General features: G+C 47.1%; 1 protein-coding gene across 7 annotated transcripts in view; it reads right to left on the bottom strand.

Annotated features, from left to right (window-relative positions):
* The window catches only part of Bclaf3 (BCLAF1 and THRAP3 family member 3), a 67,731-nt gene extending 63,144 nt beyond the window's left edge, over positions 1 to 4,587 (bottom strand). For all 7 annotated transcript variants that reach the window (XM_051142608.1, XM_051142607.1, XM_051142606.1 and 4 more), the window contains exon 1: positions 4,437 to 4,587. The gene's annotated coding sequence lies outside the window, so the exon portion shown is untranslated. The remainder of the gene's footprint in view (positions 1 to 4,436) is intronic.
* Between the last annotated feature and the right edge of the window lie 1,413 nt (positions 4,588 to 6,000).

Consider the following 6,000-nt stretch of genomic DNA (forward strand, 5'->3'; position numbering starts at 1 on the left):
GATGGAAAGGCGTTTGCTGGCCAGCCATTTTACCACAATTAATGAACTCCAAGTTCAGTGAGAGAGGCTGTCTCTAAAAGAAGGCAGAAGGCAGAGAAAGACACTTGGCACATGAGCCTGCAAACTGAATTTGATTGCCCCAACCCCCACCCCCGCCAATTCATGTAAAGGTAGACAAGAACTGACTCCACAAAGTTGTCCTCTGACCTCCACATGCATCCCAGAACACATGCATGCATACCTCCCCCCATACTCTAATCATAATAAGTGAAAATTTAAAAAGTAAGATAGAAAACAATCAAAGAAAACACCTGATATCAAACCTCTGGCCTTGACATGCATGCAACACTAACATAAACACACATACACACACAAATTCACTGTAGTAAACATTATTATCAGTAAAAAAAATTACAGAATAAATATTTGTTCACAACAACATTTTTAAAAACACTTAAAATAACAAAGGAAAGAGGCTGAGAAACAGCTTAGATACTATAGTGCTTGCCTAACATGCATGAAGCCCTGGGTTCAGTACCCAGAACCATATAACCCAATGATTCTCAAACTGTGCGGCATGACCCTTTTAGAGGTCTATTGACCCATTCACAGAGGTCACCTAAGACCATCAGAAAATAGATATTTACATTACAATTCATAGTAGTAGCAAAATTACACCTATAAAGTAGCAACAAAAATAATTTTATGGCCGGGCGAGGTGGCACACGCCTTTAATCCCAGCACTCAGGAGGCAGAGGCAGGCGGATTGCTGTGAGTTCAAGGCCAGCCTGGTCTACAAAGTGAGTCCAGGATGGCCAAGGCTACACAAAGAAACCCTGTCTCAAGCCCCCCCCCCAAAAAAAATAATAATAATTTTATGGTTGGGGGGTCACCATAACATGAGGAACTATATTAATAGGTCGTAGCATAAGGAAAGTTGAGAACCTCCAAGAATCCCAGCACTTGGGAGGCAGAAGCAGGAAGATCTCTGTGAGTTCGAGGCCAGCCTGATCTATAGAGTGAGTCCAGGACAGCCAGGACTACACAGAGAAACCCTTTCTCAAAAAAAGAAAAGAAAAAAGGAAAAAAAAAAGGAAGGTTGAGAACCACTGATATAAACCAAGTGTGATGCACACACCATGCCTGAAATCCCAATACTTAAGGGACAGAGGCTTCAGAAGAAATCCTAGATCCAGCTCAGCTACATATTGAGTTTGAGGCCAGTCTGGACTGTATGAGATCCTGTCACAAGAAAATGAAGGTCAGAAAGAGAAAAGTGATCTAGATGTGATGGCATATGCCTATAATACCACACTCTCAGCACAAAGGAAGTCAAGGCAAAGGATTTGACTCAAGAAGATTTAAATGAGACCCTGTCTCAAAAAAACAAACAAAAAGGGAGCTATGTTCAAAAAATTTATGCACCATGAAGAATAAATTAAACTTCAAACTTGAGAGTATGAAAGAGTATGGTTTGGGGCCAAAGAGTTATCACAGAAGAGGTTTTTTTGTTTTGTTTTTTAATAAGTTTTTTGTTGTTGTTTTGCTTGGGTTTTCTTTCTGCTTTCTGTTATTGTTTTTTTGTTTGTTTTTGGAGACAGGGTTACTCTGTGTAGCCTTGGCTGTCCTGGACTTGCTTTGTAGACCAGGCTGGCCTCGAACTCACAGCAATCTGCCTGCCTCTGCCTCCCAAGTGCTATAGAAGAGTTTTTGAAACTGGGTCTTTGTTTCATTTTTTTGCTATTGTTATTTCAAGACAGGGTCTCACTATATAGCTCTGGCTGTCCTGGAACTCACTATGTAGACCAGGCTGGCTTTGAACTCACAGAGATCTGCCTGCCTCTGCCACCCCGAGTGCTGGGATTTAAGACAAGAGCCACTACACCACGTGAAACTGGGTCTCAATAAAGTATCTAGGCTGACCTCAAACTTGTGATCCTTAGTCAGACATGGTGCCACATACCTGTAATCCAGGAGCCTGAGGCAAGCATGAATTTGCAATCTTTCGTCTCTTGAGTACTGGAAACTGAAATCATGGCTTCAAACATGCTAGGCAAGTACTCTACCAGTTGAACTGCCTAGCTTCAGAACAGGTTTCAAACTTTTTAAAAAATGATGTATATGTCCTTGTACATATATTTCCATGTATGTGCAATCATGCACAGACCAGAGATAGACATCTTCCTCAATAGCTCTCCACCTTATTTTCTTAGGGGGTCTCTCATCCAACCGGAAGCTTGCCATTTCAGCTTAACTGAATGGACTGCAAGACCCAGGGACTTTCCTGTCTCTGCCTCCTGAGAGCTGGGATTAGAGATAAATACTGCAGGGCTGTTTTTTTATGTAGGTACTAGGGATCTGAACCCAGGTCCTCAAGATTGCACAGCAAGCACTTTCCTGAGCCATTTTGCCCAACTCCAAAAAAAATTTACTTTAAAAAATGTTTGTGCATATGCTGGCCGTGGTGGCGCACGCCTTTAATCTCAGTACTTGGGAGGCAGAGGCAGGCGGATCGCTGTGAGTTTGAGGCCAGCCTAGTCTACAAAGTGAGTCTAGGACAGCCAAGGCTACACAGAGAAACCTTGTCTCGGTAAAAAAAAAAGTTTGTGCTTCACGATGCTTCTGTGCTCTTAATTTTTTTTTAAAATAAAGCAAAAACTGCAGTAAGACAAGGAATGTGAAACGTACTTCCCATAAATGTCTCATATGACCCTAAAAGTTCATTGCTGAGGAAATAAAAAGTTAAGTGATTCGGCCAAAATACTCAGATATATTATAATTCAAAGAGGTCATGACTTCAAAACCTTTATTCAGTTGGGTGGTGGTGGCACTCGGGAGGCAGAGGCAGGTGGATCCCTGTGAGTTCGAGGCCAGCCTGGTATACAATGGGAGTCCAGGACAGCCAAGGCTACACAGAGAAACCCTGTCTCGAAAAACCAAAACAAGCCGGGCGTGGTGGCGCACGCCTTTAATCCCAGCACTCGGGAGGCGAAGGCAGGTGGATCGCTGTGAGTTCGAGGCCAGCCTGGTCTACAAAGTGAGTCCAGGATGGCCAAGGCTACACAGAGAAACCCTGTCTCGAAAAACCAAAAAAAAAAAAAAAAGAAAAAGAAAAAAAAGAAAAAACCAAAACAAACAAAAACCCTTATTCATTTAGGAAATCCCTTACTAAACTAGTTTTTTAGAAAGTTGAAGTAAATGAGAAGCTAAACTGCTATCAATAAACAAGGAAAATAAAGGCATGACTGGCATACTCCTGTAATCCCAGTATTTACAAGCAAGAGGCAGGAGAATCAGAAGTTGAAGGCTATCCTTGACTACCCTGTGAGTTCAAGATCAGCCTGGGCTAGAAGAGCCTCAGAAAGAAAAGCAAGCAAGCAAGCAAGCAAGCCCCAACACAAATGAACAAACAAGGCTCATTATGAAACTACAGCAAAACCTATTTTTTAAAAGGTGGGACTGGGGGGGGGGGCAACCTGTTTACATCTTGGGAAAAAAATGTTAAAATGTGTCATGCCTGACAGTGCAGGCCTAGAATCCCAACTACTCAGGAACGGGGGTTGAGGGGGGTAATAGAAAGTTCGAGTCCTGCCTTGCCTGACTGCGATAAACATCAGCTTAAGGTGAGACACTGTCTCAAAAGGTACATAGTTCCATGGTGGAGTGCTTGCTCGGCATGGGGGAGGGCCTAGCTTTAATCAACAGGGCTACAAAACAAAAAGATGCTCACAAGGTCGCCTGACTAGGAGCCTCGAGGACCCTGTTTTCTACCAGCAGTTTGTAATTTGTCCCGGAAAAGAAATCATTCAAGGTGTAGTTCAAAACGCCCCCTCAAGGGGAAAATATTTAGGGGTTTAAGTTTTTCTAGGACAGTCCTGACGGTGGCACAGTTGACTAAATTCCTCAGAGCCGCCGTCTTCACTACTCTTCGACGTTCTCTCACGAAGATGCGGGTACTGCAGCCAGAGCGTCTGTCACGGACAAAGCAGCAGCTCTGGTCCTGTGGGCTTGGCATCTGAGGCCACCAGGGAACTAAGTCTCAGTTCTCGGGACACCGCCCCCTTCCTCATCCCAAGGGTCCCGAAAAAGGAGTCGCCACTTGCCCGACGCCGTGGGCGGAGACCAGACTCGGGTGGTGGACAGGTGCTGCGACTCGAGGCGTCTCGGGAAAGACACTCGTGGGACAGCCTCGGAACGCCTGCGAGCCAAGCGCGCGCCCCGGCCTGTGCTGCTCGGGCGGCAGCCGCACAGGGAAGGAGGTGGCCCAGCGTGAGGGGCGAAGGGACGCTGTCCCCAGGGAAACTGAGGCGGCCCGCCGCGCCTTCCCTGCCATCCCTCCCGCCACCGTGAGAACCATCTCTCCCGGGCGAAGGACACACCCTCCCTTCCTCACAGACCCGGGCCTCCTCGTTCCACCCGCTCCCGGGACCGCTCACCCCACAGGGAAGTCGTCGCCATAGCCCTCGCTGTCACCAAAGCCTCCGACACCACGGACTCTGCAGGTCCCTTCAGGCCTCGCCCCTCGCTCAGCTCCCGCCTCCCGCTCCAACAAGCACCCAGCCACCCCTGCGAATCCAGGAGACCCGGAACCACTTCCTTCCGGAATGGCCTGGCCCCACCTCCCACTCTAGCCCCGCCCATCGTGTCAGCCTCCCGCCGAACTTGCTTTCAAGGAGACTCTAGGGCTCTCAGCCCCGCCCAGGCTGTTCCAGCAGGCGCTCTAGCGCCCTTTGCTGACTGTGCTCACCGGAGCTCCCTAAGAGGCTGGCTAAAGTGCCCAAGGGGCATATCAGGCTGGAAGGAAGGGAAGCACTGGATGGCGCTAATTCTTGGCTCTTTGGAGTTGAGGATCGCGGACCTTTTCCTGTCTTGTGTGCAACTAGACACACCAAGAGGCAGAGGTATCCGCCAAGCACTTCTGCTTGGCCCTCAAAGCCATTCCAGAATCAACTCACCTGAGTTGGCTTCTCCTTAGCCTCCATTCTCACCTACTTAATTTCTAACCAGTCGCCTAACTTTTAACCATTTCCCCATAGCCTCTCAAATTAAGCTTCTATTTGGAAAACAGGAACTTGTAATCTTTCCAAATAGCTTAATAGTACCAATAAATAGCAACCCCTCTGTCTGCTTCTCTCTCTCTCTCTCTCTCTCTCTCTCTCTCTCTCTCTCTCTCTCTCTCTCTCTCTCTCCTCCTCGCTCTCATCTCTCTCTCTCTCTCTCTCTCTCTCTCTCTCTCTCTTCCCCTTGGTTTTTCAAGATGGTTTCTCTGTATTAGCCTTGGCTGTCCTGGACTCCCTTTGTAGACCAGGCTGCCTTTGCACTCACAGCGATCCACCTGCCTCTGCCTCTGCCTCTGCAGTGCTGGGATTAAAGGTGTAAGCCACCACCACCTGGCTAGCTCTCCTCTCTTTTATCTTTTCTTTTTCTCCTTTCTCTCTACTCTCTTCTTCCTCCTCTTTTGTGCCTATAGGGCGCTTCTCTCTCTCTCTCTCTCTCTCTCTCTCTCTCTCTCTCTCTCTCTTTCTTTCTCTCTCTCTCTCTCTCTGTGTGTGTGTGTGTGTGTGTGTGTGTGTGTGTGTCTATATATATGAAGGTCAGAGGACAAAGCTGACTGACTAGCACGTCCTAGGGATCTCCCTATCTCTGCCTCCTCAGTACTGGAGTTACAAGCATGTGCCATCTAGCCTGCCTCTTTTTACACAAGTTCTGGGGCTCCGACTCAGGTCCTGATCCTTGCAAAGCAAGCACTGTCCTAATAGAGCTATCTTCCTGTCCCTTCCCCGTGCTATGTATCACTCTATGTCTCACCCTCTGTCTACTGTGCTGCAAATGGAACATAGGGCTATGCACTCAGTGTGCAAGTATTCTGCAATTAAACTGTGCTACCAACCTGGCTACTTTCACATTTTCTTTTCTCACATAGTCTACATAATCTCCAAGTGGAATGTGTCTTTTCCTTTGAAGTTTCTCCCTTGTAAAAACAACTTTCCCAGAGTTTTG

This window comes from Acomys russatus, chromosome X (genome assembly GCF_903995435.1).
Source record: "Acomys russatus chromosome X, mAcoRus1.1, whole genome shotgun sequence".
Lineage (NCBI taxonomy): Eukaryota > Metazoa > Chordata > Mammalia > Rodentia > Muridae > Acomys > Acomys russatus.